This window comes from Acinonyx jubatus, chromosome D3 (genome assembly GCF_027475565.1).
Source record: "Acinonyx jubatus isolate Ajub_Pintada_27869175 chromosome D3, VMU_Ajub_asm_v1.0, whole genome shotgun sequence".
Lineage (NCBI taxonomy): Eukaryota > Metazoa > Chordata > Mammalia > Carnivora > Felidae > Acinonyx > Acinonyx jubatus.
The window spans coordinates 65965073-65979499 of NC_069392.1; the positions used below are offsets into that span (position 1 = coordinate 65965073).

At 54.6% G+C, this 14427-nt stretch overlaps 2 long non-coding RNA genes across 2 annotated transcripts in view; one reads left to right on the forward strand and one right to left on the reverse strand.

Annotated features, from left to right (window-relative positions):
- LOC113602260 (uncharacterized) overlaps positions 1-597 on the reverse strand; it is a 45595-nt gene extending 44998 nt beyond the window's left edge. Inside the window, exon 1 of the long non-coding RNA XR_003423644.2 lies at positions 19-597. This is a non-coding gene — a long non-coding RNA (uncharacterized LOC113602260). The remainder of the gene's footprint in view (positions 1-18) is intronic.
- Positions 598-8467: 7870 nt separating this feature from the next.
- Positions 8468-14190, forward strand: LOC106972948 (uncharacterized). Its single transcript, XR_001429916.3, has 4 exons — positions 8468-8850; positions 9525-9646; positions 11243-11386; positions 13390-14190. It is a non-coding gene; the product is annotated as an uncharacterized LOC106972948 (long non-coding RNA).
- The last annotated feature ends 237 nt before the right edge of the window (positions 14191-14427 follow it).

A 14427-nucleotide genomic window follows, 5' to 3' on the forward strand; every position in this document is an offset into this window, starting at 1 on the left:
AACGGCCCCGCGTCTCACCTGATCTTCGCGGTGCCTCTACCTTCCCGTTGCTGCTGTGACAAATTTCCGCAAACGTAGGGGTTTAGAACAACACAAACGTATTCCCGTACAATTCTGGAGGTCAGAGGTCCACAACGAGTCTGGAGGGGCTGAAATGAAAGTGCTGGGCGGGGCTGGTTCTCTCCGGAAGTGCCCGGGGAGAATCTTCCGGGCGCAGAGGCTGTGATGCGCTTTTTGGTTCCTCTGCTCCCCGCTTCCGCTGGCTTCCTGCTCTCTGACTCTGGCCCTTCTGCTTTCCTCTGAGAAGGACCCTTGCGATGGCATCAGGCCCATGGAGATGCTCTGGAGTAAAGATCGCGTCTGAAGAGCCTTAACTTAATCGCATCAGCCCTTGAGTGTCGTGTAAAGTAATATGTTCACAGGTTCCTGGGCGTCTTTGGGGGCCATCATTCTTTCTGCCACAGGGATGTCTGGTGGTCCACGTGTGGCTGGCAGGGGGCTGAGGAGGGTTGCGGTTTCCGGGGCCCCCGGGGTAAAGTTACAGCTTTGGACCCTAAGCCAGAGTTACCTCTCTCTGCCCACGGGGTGTCCTTTCCACCCTGAGGTCACTTCCTTGCTCTGCCGTGGAGTGAAGAATTCTCCTGGGGGACGAGCCACCCCAGCCCGACCCACCCGCCCTACCACCATCAAGGCTCAGGCACCGCCTCCCGCAGGGTCTCCGTCCTGGGGGCCCCAGCAGCAGCAGTCTCTGGACAGGAAGTTCTCCTCTGACTGTCCTCACCCCTTTGTGGCCTGTAGGAGATTCCCCTTTCCCGGTGCCCCCGGAAACCAGCCTGTGGCCCTGGCTTGGGGGCCGGGCCCCTCTCCCAGCCTGCCACCAGTCACCTCTCCTCGGGACCCCATTGAGCCACGTCACCTCCACTCCTCACTGAGGTCTCATGTCCTATGGGCACCTTCCCTCGCCCTCTACTTATTTAGCCAATAAGGAGGTGCAACGGCAGGATGCGGGGACACTGAGGACCGCTCGTCACGGGTGGGAGGAAGAGGTGGGTATCAGGCAGTTTTTCGGGGAAGGACGGGGGTGAGGACTATGGGAAGTCAGAGGAAGGACACACAGCTGGACCAGGTATGGGGTGGCAGGGGGTGGGGCAGGGGGGGATACATTTCAGGAGAAGGAGGCAGCAGGTGAATCTGGCTCCAACCCTCAGTGACCCTCCCTGCTCGGCACCTGGTGAGACAGCACCCTGGCTTCCTTCAAACAGTCCGTGTGGGTGGGCATTTTGAGGGAGGGATTCTGGGCATGACTTCAATCGTGCAGGGCAAGACAGCAGGTGCCTGCACGATCTGAGCACCTGCCTGCTCAGAGCCAGAAAGGTCTGGAAGGATGGATGGAGAGAGGTGGAGAGGCAGTGGGCAAAGGGCCAGGCAGGCCCCTCCCTTGGCTACCCCCTTCTCTGCCCCAGCTGAAACCAACCCATCCCCCCCCCCCCCCCATCGATTTTGTAATCACCAATGCCCCGGGCTCCTTCTCTTCCCACCTACGTAAGCCAGGAGGCCTGGGCGGCTGCTCCATCAGGCATTAGGTTCAGGCATTAGCTGGCCTTGTGGCTCTTCGGGGAATGCTAATGCACCTGTTCTTTCTGGAAGTCAGTTCCCGCTGGCCCTCCTCTGCCATCTCCTTGACTCTACCCGCCCCACCAAGCCCTCGCTGACCTCTGCCAGAGTGTTCCTGAAATGATGGGCCATTCCATCTTCCCTCATCCCTACTTTGCAAAGCCGAGGACACGTGTGCACGAAGCTGCCCTCGCCTTATCCATGGGTGGATCCGAATCAGCGGTGGGCCAGTAAAAGGGGCAACGACCAGCTCCCTGGGAGGAAAAGCCCTGATTTGTAGCATTGGCCAATTTCTATGGTGTGAATAGCCCTACTGTGGCCCACGTCAAGTCACCCACGGACTGCACGCAGACTTGGGAGGGGATGCCGTAGAACTGGCTCCAGCACACGCCCAGCCAGGCAGTGTTGAAGCGACCCGCCAGCCCCACGGCCTCGCGCTGCTGTCTCCAGCAGCCACTGCTGTGCATGAGGGCAGGGCCTCTCTGAGCCAGGATGAGGTGTTAGGGGTATGGCCTTTTGAGTCAATCTGATCTAGGATGAAATCCCAGTTCTGCCATTTAATAAAATGGATGGCTTTCGGCCGGTTGCTTAACCTTTTCTTATCAGTGAAATAAGATTCATGTGACTTGTATCCCAGACACGTGAGCATTACGAGCTCCCGCGTACAAGTCGCTTCGCACAGTCGCCTGCGTAGGAGGCATTCGGTAAATGTAGGCAGAAGTGGGGGAATGAGACCCGTGGAGCACGGTGCTGTTTGGGGAGTCTACAAGCAAATGCTGAAGGACACCCGGCACCCGGCATAGTCTCTGGAACACTCTCCGAGCCCTGTGCAGACCTCTTGAGAATTAGGTGGGGATTGGATCTTTGCCTTCAGATTGGAGAGACGTTACCGCCGTATCTCATTCACAAACAAAAAAAAGATCATCTGTACATACAGACTGAGTGATCTTGCGACTTCATTTTGCGATGTCAAGGGCATCAAGAAGCTCTCCTGTCCCAAATAATACTTTTCGCACCTGCTCAATGACACCTGAAATTCCGCCGTGTGGCCTCATTCTAACACCGAGCTGCCAGCACGCACGCAGAAGCAGAGCCTGAGGTCACCGGAGGCTTGCTAGCCAAGGGAGGGCACTGGGTGTAGGGGACCGTGTGTGTAGAAGGCGAGACCAGGGGAGGGGCAGGGCTCTAGACCAATGTGACGGTGTCCCAGTTCTGCCCAGACGAGCCCCAGTCCAGAGGGAAGGTGACGACCGTGGCTCCCGGCACCTTTGTTATTTGGGAGAATATTCAGTCTGGGGCAGTAGAGGACAGACAGAGACCCACGCAGCTGGGGGCCGGCACACGGGCAGCATGGGCAGTGCAGGATCCAGGTTGGGGTGATCCCTGGGTTCCAGAGAGGCTGAGAAGTTGCTAAGAACACAGGCTAGTTTGGGTTCCTTGAGCTCACACGTCACCTCCAAGATCCTTTCAGTGACATCTGTGGGCAGGGGGGAGGTGGCAAGAGCAGGGAAAGTAGTGGCAGGAAGAAGGCGTCACTTAGGAGTTTGGTTTGAAATAAAAACTCTTACCCGTGTCATGAAGTGGGGCCAGGAAGCAATAGGAGAGGAACCCTGACTTAGAGGAAACGCTAAGCAGGAAGAAGGGGGAGGGGGGGAGGCAGGAGGAAGGGGAGAGAGGAAAAGGCGAAGGAAAAAGGAAGCCGTGGAACAACCCCAGGGAGGGGAGGAGAAGAGGCAGGGGAGGCCGCAAAGGGAGAGGAGGAGGAGAGTGGGATCTGCGAGGGAGGAGGGAGAGCCGGGAGGGTGAGGGGCACGGGAGGCGGCGGGAGGAAGCGACGGAGAGAGAGGACTGGAGACCTTGAGAGTCTTACATTTTGATCAAGGCGTGACTGATAACATTCCAGCGGACCATCTTTCAGCCCCCTTGTTTGATGACAAAGCTCATCCCCCGTCCGCCATCCATTATTGGTTCTCCCTCCCCGAGGCGAGGGCATCAATAATGCTCCCTCTCCGCGATGCTGTGCCTCCCCCATGCCGCACGCAGGCCTGGCCATCGCTGGTGGGCATTCCCGCCGCACATCATTACCGCCTGGACCCCATCCCTCCCCCCACCTGCCGGGCGGCTGACCACCCTCCCCAGATGCCTCACTCCCGCAGGGAGCCCCTCTGCGGAGAGCTGGGCCCCGACCCTGGACCAGACGGGCAGCCAGTCTCCACCCGGGCTGCTGGATGATCCCTGACATCGTGGTACCAGGGCTTGATTTTTAAAAATGATTGTTTAGTTTTGTCTTGTGTTAATTAAGAGGGAGGCTGAACTTCCCCACTCTGGTTGGCTCCTCCAAGAGACCTAACAGTTTGAATTTGAATGCAAACATCCTCAAACATCTGTTGCCGTAATTTGGTTGGATTAACTGTCTAGTTTGCTGGGCCATCTGCTGTCCTCCCCAAACCCCATCACTGCTCTTACCCCCGCTGGGCTGGTATCTCACCTGGCTGCCCCTCTACAGGTGGAAGAAGGGGCCCAGAAGGTAACCCCAGGTCAATGCCACAAGTCTTCTTCCAGAAAAATCTGGAAACAGGCTGGCCAGGCCCGACCAGGTACCAAATGCCAGCAAGGGGAACCCGAGGAGGGAGGGTCATGTCTAGGCAGCTGGGAGGCCAGACCTCAGAGCTGTGTGACCTAAACCAGGTTTTCCTCCAAGGCTATCTGAGCCTTTCTCTCCAAGGCCAGAGCTGCCGTGCCAGGATGCTGGGATGACGCCCTGAACGGCTCTGGGAGCAGTGTTCTATATGAAAGGCATCCCTGGAGTTGTACAGTAGACAACCCGTGCAGCTGTATTGGGCAACTTTGCGCTCAGTCCCTGCAGAAACTGTCTTGAGCTGACATCAGGCTCCCAAGCTCCCTACTCTGGCTCTGCAGAAGCACAGCCCAGGATGCCCAAGCTGCTGACCACCTCAGGCAGAGGGCTGCCTCCCAAACAGGATCAAAGGCACAGGTTTCAGGAGTCCTGCAACCTGCTTCAGAGGCCTCACTTGTGACCTCAAGGCTCGTTTCAGTGGAGCCCCAGCCGGGACGTATTGCTTGGCCTTGCACTTGAAGTGGGGCCGGCTCAGGTAGAGTGAGGCAGCAAAATAAGCAAAAGAGAGCAGGGATTCGGATCCTGGGATTTACTCTTCTTCTGCAGCCCCCTCACCGGACTCGTCCTCCCTCCCCCTACTCTCCTCCCTTCGGCCACATCTCTGTTCCATGGTCCCCTTCGGCTGCATTCACCCCGTGACCCATGCCATTTTCTGAGCCCGCATGCCTCACTCCATCTCTGCCCGTCTCCCAAGGTCCAGGTCAGGTGCCTCGTCCTTCATGGGGCCCCCCAGAAACGATCTCCCTGTTCCCAACGCCCATGACATCTGTGAGGGCCACCCGGGGAACAATTGTTATCTACTTCCTCATATTACTTTCATTGCTTTTTCATCTGCACCCACGAGCTCATGCTTTGTAAGCACGCGCGGCTGATGAATGAATGGATGAGGGAATGAATGAAACCGTCTGACATCGGCATAACAACGAAGGCCCCTGCACCCCTGGAAAAACCGAGTGCATATTCCACATGCAGATGTGGGACCTACAACCTCCCAACACCTGTCACCGATTCCAGGGTGTGCACAGGTTGGTGACTGCCACCGGGAAGGGGTCCATTTCGCTGGATGCCGCGAACAAAGTCAGACAGTTAATAGAAACCTATTTCTAATTGCTTGACATATAATAGATACACCTCCAACCAGCTGAGACCGCCGGATCCCATTCAAAGCCCTGCTTCCTGGCTTACACCTAAGCCTTTCATGTTTTATTAGAGCTCTGCACATTTCATTTCCTTTTATGTGCAGAAGAAAATGGACCCTTGGTTCTAGGACACTCACAGCACACTTTTACTTGTCAAAGGGCAGCTCTGTAGGAAGCAACCCCCCTGCCTCAGATTGGTGAATTCGGTTTCAGCAAAGGTGGAGAAGGCAAGGGTCACTCTCTACCCCACAGCCTCATCCAGGAGTATCAAGGTCCCGACTGCATGCAGGCCAGGGACGGATCGGATGTGGACAGGACAGGGCGGCCCTGTTCCCCGGCTTGCGTTCCTGCTCACCGCGAGAGCAAATCAGCACCCCAACATCTCCCAAGTTAGGAGCTGCCGCTAATATCTCAGCAGAGTGGAAAACTCAGCCGACTCTGTCCCAAACAGGGCTCTTGTGGCAGTCCCGTGGGTCCCTGCCTCCCCCAGCCTCTCCCAGCCTGGACGTTGAGACCACCCACAGCCACACTGGCAAAATTCCAGCAACCTTGATACTCTCCCCAGCCTGGAGCAGCCTGGGATCCATCATCCTGCTGATGCTGGGGCACTTGCTGGGGCTCCCAGTGGCCCTTGGCTCCAGAGGGGACCAAGCGTGGCAGGATTTTCTCGGAGCAGCACGAGGGGCTTGTCCCCACGAGGAAGCCCAGAAGGGTGCATGACGGGTGCCACGGGGCCACGGCAGTCTGGCCTCCTGAAACCACACCCCTAGTCACAACCACACCCAGGTTCCTGCCACAAATGGACTGCTCTTCCCAAAACGTGGCACGGAGACGCGTTCGCCTCAGACATGACCCTTGGCCAACACCCAAGACTCTGTGGGACGGGACTCCTCAGAAGTGGACCTCCAGGACACGGGGACACAGGCTTGTGGCTCTCTGTAGCTGACCAGGGACTTCAGCCTTCACCCCCTGTGCCGGGACCAGCGATGTCAAAGCCCCTGGTTAAATCTCCGCGTGTTGGCAACAGTGAAGTTTTAAGCTTTATGAAACCATGGCCATGTGTGAGGGTCCACCTTGTCGTGTATCACCTGCGTTCAGTAGCAGGAGCCTCTGAAGCCACCTTTGAGTCTCCTGCGTGATGAGTCACCTGTCCCAACCACATAGCACCATGTGGCAGAGGGGCATTTCACCCCCAGCATCCAAAGCCTGGGGAACCTGAATGAACTGTGTTAGCCCCACGGGTCTCCCCGGTGCCCTCCTGGCCTCGCCGCTCCGTGTTGGGACCCCCAGAAGCAATAAGAGTAGAAGAGGCAATGACCTTCCCAGTCGGACAGGGTCGTGTTTCTCTCAAGGGTAAATGAAGGGCTCGTCTGCGAAAGCCTCCAAAAATAACTGCCGTTAGAGCATTTTAGAGAGAGGGGATAAGGGTAAGTGTAGAACTGGACCCAGGCCAAGGACAGCAGCCCCACTAGCTCTGTGTCCGGGAGGGGAGAAGCCACAGAGGGCAGTGAGCCCTGTCACCCTCACTTTAGCCACGCGAGTGGGCAGGGGCAACGTAGCCCCCTCGTCAGCCCATCGTCACCTTAAAACCTTCTGTAGATCACCAGGGCTCTTAGGATAAAGACCAAAATCCTTGGTGGGCCTGGTCCTGCCCACCTCCAGCCTCCCCGTGCACCAGGAATCCCTGGCTCAGTGCATCCCGGTGTCCCCCCGCTCTCCCGCCCTCTGCTCACATGCAGTCCTGTGCCGTGTCCCTGGGGGAGCCTTGTCTGAGCTCCAGAACAGATCGCAGGCACGGCTTCTCTCTTGTAACCATTGCAACCACCGGGATCTTTCTTCCGGTGTTGGACTATTTGATTAAATATGCCTTCCTCTGGACCGTCAGTCCCGTGAAGGCAAACTGTGCGGGTTTCGCCGCGAATGTTCTCCTCAGCAACTAGCACCGTGCCTGGCACAGAACAGACCTGTCTGTTGCACAAGTGAATGAATCCAAGAAAGCTTCATTAAAAAGCAAAGGTTCAGGGGCACCTGGGTGACTCAGGCGGTTGAGCCTCCGAGTCTTGATTTTGGCCCAGGTCAAGATCCCAAGGGCAGGATTCTCTCTGCCCTTCCCCGACTTGTGTGCGCAGGTGCACACGCCAAAGAAATAAATAAATACACACATACGTAAAAGCGAAGGCTCAGAACTGGTGAGATGATGGGCTGGGCCAGACACGACCTGACAAACTGCAGGCAGGGGCAGGCTGTGGCTTTGGAAGCATGAACCCCAGGCTCAGATTCTCTGACCTTGTCCAGGCCCACCCTGACCCCAGGGCCTGGTGCCGCACCGTGCACGTGTCTGCAGTTGACAGTTCGCATGGGACAAAGCGCTCTCGTGTATACAACACGCTCCAGGGCTACTGTCAAACAGTCCCATTTCTCAGATGAGGAAATGGCGTCACAGGTGCTAAGCACCAAAGTCCAATGTGAGCCTAGGGCTTCTCCCTACACATGGGACATCATTTTTTTCACCCGCACCCAACATGTAAATGATTCCCTTGAACCCCTCTGAGCACCATTGTCCACTCTCCTATTTTCTTCGACCTCATGACTTAACATATTTTTTATTTCCCTACTACCATTGTAGTAAATATTTCAAGATAGAGGACCTAAGTGTGTTTTATTGAAAAAAAATGCTTCGGGGCGCCTGGGTGGCTCAGTCGGTTGAGCGTCCGACCTAGGCTCAGGTCATGATCTCGCGGTCTGTGAGTTCGAGCCCCATGTCGGGCTCTGTGTTGACAGCTAGGAGCATGGAGCCTGGAGGATTCTGTGCCTCTCTCTCTCTGCCCCAATCCACTCGCATCCTGTCTCTGTCTCTCTCAAAAATAAATAAACTTTAAAAAAGAAAAAAAGTTTTATTGAATGAAGTCCAAAGCTTAGATTCTGCTCATCCCTCTAGTTAATTGATAACCAACTGATAACGGTTGATTTATTATCCCCATTCAGTCCCATCCTGCCGGACCTCCTGCTTCTGGATGACTGTTCCACCGGCCACATGACAAAAAGCACACGTAATCTTTCCGTTCTTTGTCTCCAACCCCACATTTTCCAAGATACTCGGGCTTTAAAGGCACGAAGACCTCATATCCATGTCCATTATCCTGTTGGTGACAGAGTGTCTCCCAAAAATCGTGTGCACTGGAACCTGAGAATGTGACTTTGCTTGGAATAGAGTCCTTGCAGATGTAATCAAACTAAGATGAGGTCATTTGTGTCCTTACAAGAAAAGGAAAAATTTGGACACAGAGATGCACACGGGCAGAAGGCCATGTGATAGAAGACAGATCGGAGTGGCCATCTATGTGACTAGGAGCACCAGGGACTGCCAGCAGTCACCAGAAGCGGGAAGAAGAAGGGAGGATGGAGATTTCCGAGGGAGCACGGCCCGACCTTGATTTTGGACATCCAGCCTCCAGAACGGTGAGAAAACAAATTTCTATTGTTTCGAGTTACTCAGTTAATGGTGCTTTGTTACAGCGGCCCCAGGAAAGTAACACAGTGACCATGACCATTTTTTTCTTTGCAACCCTCCTGAATTTTACCATTTTCCGCCTTCGTCGTTATTGAACCCCTCCTGTATGCAAAGCATAAGGTTAGGCTCTGGAGAAGCAGACCTCACTAAGGTCAGGGAGTACAAATCCACATCCTCAAGAAGCTTAGGATTGAGTCAGAACTGGAAGATACATCTGGAAATGGCCCAGGTTAAAAAAAAAAAAAAAGTGTGCAGCGAGGGCCCATGAGGGACAAAATATTTGCCAGGGAGTTCAGAGGACAGGAGAGTCTCTGTAAAGAAGGTGCTTTGGAAAAGAGAGAGATTTAAGGCACATCTTTAAGGATGACATCGAATTTTGCTGAGTAAAGCTGAGACGGACGTGACGTGGAAATGCAGAAGTATTCCATTTGGGGAACGGCCAGCCTGGCTGGGGTGGGGAGTCGAGTTAGAGGTGGCTGGACAAAAGGAAGGAGCCTGGATCACAGAGCCCTGGGATGCCACACTTAAGGATTAGGGCTAGCCCCAAGAGGTGGGGTGGAGGGCGGGAGAAGACCACTGAAAGCCTTCTGCTCTGGACTGACGTCATCCCGTCATGCCTTAGGGCAGCGACCAAGCAGCGGTTGTTACCGATAAAGTCCTGTTGAACGAACCAATAGAAACGATGGTTCTGTAGTCATGCGTTGGAAACACCCTTCTCCACTCTACGATTGGAGTAACCACACAGTGAGTCCACTGAATTGTTTCTCCCCAGGCAAGACTTGCCCTGGCTCTAAGGAAGTGAGCTGGGGGGAATTTCGGGTGGGAGACAGGGGACTGAGCCATGCCATGGTCTGGGCATCAGTCAGAGCAAAGAGAAAATAGCCCCGTGTCACTGCAAAAATGGGATTCCCGTGATCAAAGTGCAATGTGTACCTCACTTTATCTAGCACATGGCTCCAGGGGAGTCTAAATGCTGGGCTTGGGAGAGCCCTGTCCTTCCAGATGCCAGGACAAGTGCCCGGCTTGCCCAGGGACCCTCTCATTTGGCTTCTGCACAAGTTCAGCACTGGTGTTTAACTTTCCTCCCTTTTTTTTTTTTTCTTCCTCCCTGTTATTTAAATGGTTTTAAACATGAAACTAGGCCAGGAAAAGGGGGTGGCATTGTTTTAATAATTAGCAATTATGATCGCTGCAATATTAATTGCATATTTCCATAGCAAACACGTCCCCAGAGGGCCAGGGGGAGTGGTGGTTAGAGACTGCCAGAGCCTAAAACTGGAATTCCTGAGAACAGAAAGAGGAGAGGAAATCAACTTCTTCCATTTAAGCAAATTACCACGGGGACTGCAGGGCCCCTCTAATTAGCCCAGCTTGCAGGAGCTGGTGAGCAGGCTGGTGGGAAGTCTCACTCGGTACCGCCGGGCCTGCCCGCGCAGGCCCCTGCCCCGTTATTTCTTTTATTTTTGTCATTTGGGCAAGACAGCAGCTTGTTTCCAGGGGGGCAGCTGGGCCGGGCTGGAGGCTGACACTCCAGATCTTAGTGCCCCGGGCCCCCAGGCTGGGACCCCGGGTTCATTTGTGCCAATCCTGACCACAGAAGGGCAAAATGGGACAGGACCGCAGGCAATTCCGCGTGGTGGCGCTCGAGGGAGGCTGCGGCAGGGGAGGCCACGGAGCCTGCCTTTCCGATTCCGTGACACAGATCGAGGGGTTCAGGGTGGAACGGGGGTGGGGGGAGGAAGAAGCAGAGGGCGTGGGAGAAGCGGGCGTGACGGGAGGAGAGGGAGAAAGGAGGGCCCCCAAGGGAAGGTGGTGCTGTAGAAAGAAGCAGCAGCCGAGAGGGGCAGGCAAGGGAGTAAGGGGGCCTGAACTGCAGGCAGAGGAAAGAAATGAGGGAGAGCGGGGTAGGGATTAAAACGAAAAGGCGACGGAGCCATCAGGCCGAAGGTAAGATTAATCAGAGAAGACTTCCTGGAAGCGGGGTCCTTCATGACTGCTGCTGGGGCTCTTTCTAACCCATCACACCTCCTCCCCAGCATCACCTTTCATTAGCCACTGAGTTCTTAAAAGCAAACTTCCTAACAGAGGCAAGCCCCACCTGGCTGTGTCTGTGGCCAGGGGGCCATCTCCCAGAAGGGGGAAGAGTCCCATCCACCTGCTCCTGGTCTGTTTCACAGGACACATGGTCTTCGTTTTAAAGTAAACTTGCTAAGCAAAACTCCAAATTCACAAATAGAGACGTTACAGGGTAATAATTCTCATTGTAAAAGGGTTCCCCCTAAGGTGCCTTTAAATGGGGGGGGGGGACCCTCCCCCGTGCATGGAGGCGTTTGTTTACAGATCATCGACTCCTCGATGGAGAGGCTGGGAGGCTTGACGGAGAAACTTACGCACAAAATGTCTCTGGCTGCTTCCAATGGAAAAAGATAAACAATGAAAATAAAGCGAATGTGCTTCAAGAGACGGGAATCCAATCGTGCAACGGTAATGATAGCGATAATACTTGATGCATACAAGTGCCCGTCATTTTGCAGAGCTCTTCATGCCTCCTGTCCCCCGCCCCAGCCCCTGTCAGAACAGCAGTGGGGCCATCACCCTGTGCATTGGCAATGCCACAAGGAAGGGCAGAAATCAGTCCCAGTGGGCAGGTGAGGATACGAGGCCCAAAGGTCTTAGTGCCTACCTGACACCTTGTGTCAGTGCACACACAAGGTGTGTCAGTGCACACCTTGCACAGACAGACTCTGAACCCCGCCCACACTCGGTGTTTCTGGGGTTGTTTTCATCACCTCTTGCTCCCCGTGCGGACGAGGGAAGGATTCCCGCCCTAGGATGATAGGGACAATGGGACACACGACACCCAACACCAGACAGGTGAAATGGAGAGCAAGCAGTCCCTTGGTCACAGATGCTCAAATCCCGAGAGCAAGGATGTCTCACGCTGTGCAGAGCCACCTGGGGGGATGCCCTCGGGAACAGAGGGAACAACAGGGGCTGTGGAAGGCAGGCTTTGTAGTGGAAAGAGGGCGAGATGCCCCCTGGTTCCTGAGGGAAGGTGTGACCTGCTTGTTTGAATCATTCAGGGATGAGCATGACCAGAATTGGCCCGTGGATAAGGACAGTGGTGTGGTTGGGGACCCTTATCTATGGAAGCAGGGTGAGGAAGGGAACATTAGTTTAGATGCTTTGGGGTCCTCCCAATTTCACCAGCTGCCAAAGCAGCACCTTAGTCAGACTTTAATCTCAGGCCCCGCACCACAGAGGTCCCCTTAGGGACAAGGCCCCGTACCCGTCAGCACCCTGGACAGCCCATGTTTCAATAACATGGCCAAGGGCTTCTAAGAAACGATACCACCCAATGCCCAAACCAGGTGTCCCCAGGGCAGCACAGGGCCAGCGGCTCTGTCCCAGAGCAGCTTCTCCCGCCCACCCTGGGCTGGGCTGGGTGGGTTATGGGAGCCCCAACCCGTAAAACACATTCCCCTCCCACCCCTCCCACCTTCCTCTGTTAACAAGTCTGGAAGGCTTTGCTCACTCTGTGTGTACACAAACATTACCCGGTGTATTTTTGATCTTACTTATCCCTGGGAATCCATCGCAAAGCCGCCTTTGGAAACTCCTAAGCAGGATGTAATGCGTGGATTTCAGCCTCTGCTCGATAGTTTGCAATGTAGTTATTCCCCAAGCCTTAGCATGTAGGAAGAAAACAACCCAAGCAGAAACATGTTTAACCAAACAGCAGCTTGGGGGTGGGGGGAGATGGGGAAGGGAGACAGAAAGGGAGGGACAGAGAGGGGAGGCCCTGGGCAGCCCTTGTGCCTGCTTCTTCCAAGAACTTGCTAAATGATTTCTAGAAGCTGCCTGCCTCAGCCCCAGAACTGTCTGGGCTTCCTCTGGCCAAGGGTGCCTGCCGGGTGCTGTTGGCAGAGGGAACTATGGAGGGAGGTCCAGGGGCGAGCGGCAGGTAGAAACGTGGAAAAATGCTCCTGCCAGAACATTTGAAAGTACTTTGAAGTTTAAGGAGAAGAACATAAGGACATAAAACATGATTCCACTACAATAACTCTACGAGGTAAGCATGACTAAGGACAAAAATTAAACGGCGATCAAGAAAAATCAAAGTGCTTTGTAATAACTGGGTGGCAGGTGGGACGTTGATTTCCCCCCCCCCCTTGGAGAAGTCTTCTATTATAATAATAGTGTTTGGGTAATTATAATATTTTGGTGTGATTATGAATAGTGTTGGGGTAACTGGTAAGAATCAGGAAGGAAAAGAGAGTGTGGTATCACCCCTCTGAGAACTAGTCATCCAGATAAAGGGGCCACTTGAAGCCATCACACAAATATCTCTTAATTAAAAGAAGTCAAAGGGAATGCTGGGTAGGCTTGAAATTAGGGATTGGTCTGTAAGCAGAGGTGGCTTCTGGAAGGAGGAAGTGCCGGAGATAGAAACAGCCACACTGAATCTCTTTCAACCCACCCTCTAGGCAGGTCAGGCCTGCAGGAGTGATCAGTTTGTCCCCGGTGTCTTTTATCCTTTGTGGAGGGCCAGCGCCCCACCTCGAATCACCTAAGACCAGAGCTTACGTGACCGGGTCCGAGCCACCCCGGGACAGGAGGCTGCAGAGGGACAGATGTAGGTGAGGAAGCCCAACCTGCAGCCACCACGGCCACCGGAATGGCGTGGGAGCCTTAAGGGACGAGACGAGGCTCTCACCCGCTCCCTGCCGAGCTCTGGGTGCTCAGTACGTTTCTCCAATACACGTCCACACTGGGTGGCCACGCGTCGAGATTCCAGAGATCTCCGGACCCTGTGCTGAGGGTCTGGGAGAGGCGGCAGCCACGAGACCTCCAGTGCCTTCGTCAGATGGATGCCACATAGACAGCAGTAACTATTTACTGGATGGAACCGGGAGGAAACAAGGCCACCAGGAGTGCTTCGTGGCTGAGGCATCTGACACAGAGGTGACACGGGCTGTGCTGGGCCTACAGCCGTAGCCCCTGAAGTCTTACCCAGTTCCTCATAACCCTTGATCCCAGCTCCCACCACACGTCTCCCAGCGCCGCTTCTGTGCCCGGCCAGCTCCCCGGATCCCACCTCTGCCCACCCCGTGCTTATCACGTGTCAGCACACCCTAGGCTTCCGGTGAATCGCTGTCCCCCACTGAATCTGTGTAGAGGACTTTGCACTGTAAAATCATGTTATACTGTATTGTATTCTCCAATATTGCTGTTATTATACACTCCAATATTACTATCATCCCCAATATTCTTATTATTATCTCCAATGAGCGGGTTCGTTGTCATTATAAGAGTAGATATCTGCGTGTGCACAGGCCACAAAGGTGAACCGAGGACGGGTCCGTGCCTAAGGGCCAAGTCCATCTGGATGGACAAGGTCAAAGGCCGAGGAAGGTCAGAGCTGAGTTAGAACCTGAGGAGCCAGCTGGCGGCAGGCAGGAAACAGCAATGGTGTGGACAAGCACAGATGTTCAGTAGTTCCCTGCTGAGCAGAAACGCACCGC